We start from the raw sequence: 928 nt of genomic DNA, 5'->3' as shown, positions 1-928 counted from the left end.
CTGTGTGGTGGTCGGTAGAGGAGCATAAACCACAGAATTTGGTGACAGGTGCAAATTTTTGATTCATGGCCAGTTGGGTTACCGGGTTAACTAAGGCATCTAGTTTACCTTCAAGCTTCTTAGTCTCAGCTGATGAAGATGAATTCATGGCTACTTCATGCATTCCTCTAATGACAATAGCATCATTTCTAGCACTAAATTGCTAGGAGTTTGAAGCCATCTTCTAAATTAAATTTCAGGCTTCAGTAGGGTTCATGTCTCCAAGGGCTCCACCACTGGAAACATCTATCATACTTCGCTCCATGTTACTGAGTCCTTCATAAAAATATTGGAGAAGAAGCTGCTCAGAAATCTGGTGGTGAGGGCAACTGGCACATAGTTTCTTAAATCTCTCCCAGTATTCATATAGGCTCTCTCCACTGAGTTGCCTAATGCCTGAAATATCCTTTCTGATGGTCGTGGTCCTGGAAGCAGGGAAAAGTTTTTCTAAGAATACTCTCTTGAGGTCATCCCAGCTCATGATGAACCTTGGAGCAAGGTAATATAGCCAGTCCTTTGCCACTCCCTCTAAAAAATGAGGAAAAGCCTTCAGAAATATGTGATCCTCCTAGACATCTGGGGGTTTCATGGTGGAGCAGACAATATGGAATTCTTTCAGATGTTTGTGCGGGTCTTCACCTGCAAGGCCATGAAACTTTGGAAGCAAATGGATCAGTCCAATTTTAAGAACATATGGGACATCCTCATCAGGGTATGAGATGCACAAGCTTTCGTAGGTGAAATCAGGTGCAGCCATTTCCCTTAGAGTCCTCTCATGGGGTGGAGGTTGTGCCATGTTCTCAGAATGTTCAAAACCAGAATGTTCAAAAGTATAATGCTCAAAATCAGGATGTTCAAAATTACCAACCACAAAATGCTCAGACTCACC

The 928-nt window shown here is 42.8% G+C and overlaps 1 non-coding gene across 1 annotated transcript; it reads left to right on the top strand.

The window, feature by feature from the left end:
- The first annotated feature begins 350 nt into the window (after window positions 1-350).
- LOC113002427 (small nucleolar RNA R71) lies at window positions 351-457 on the top strand. Its single transcript, XR_003267989.1, has one exon. It is a non-coding gene; the product is annotated as a small nucleolar RNA R71 (small nucleolar RNA).
- The last annotated feature ends 471 nt before the right edge of the window (window positions 458-928 follow it).

The sequence above is a fragment of the Glycine max genome, chromosome 8 (assembly GCF_000004515.6).
Source record: "Glycine max cultivar Williams 82 chromosome 8, Glycine_max_v4.0, whole genome shotgun sequence".
Taxonomy (NCBI): domain Eukaryota; kingdom Viridiplantae; phylum Streptophyta; class Magnoliopsida; order Fabales; family Fabaceae; genus Glycine; species Glycine max.
The sequence above is the reverse complement of the archived record's forward strand: the minus strand, read 5'-3'. Positions and strand labels throughout refer to the sequence as shown.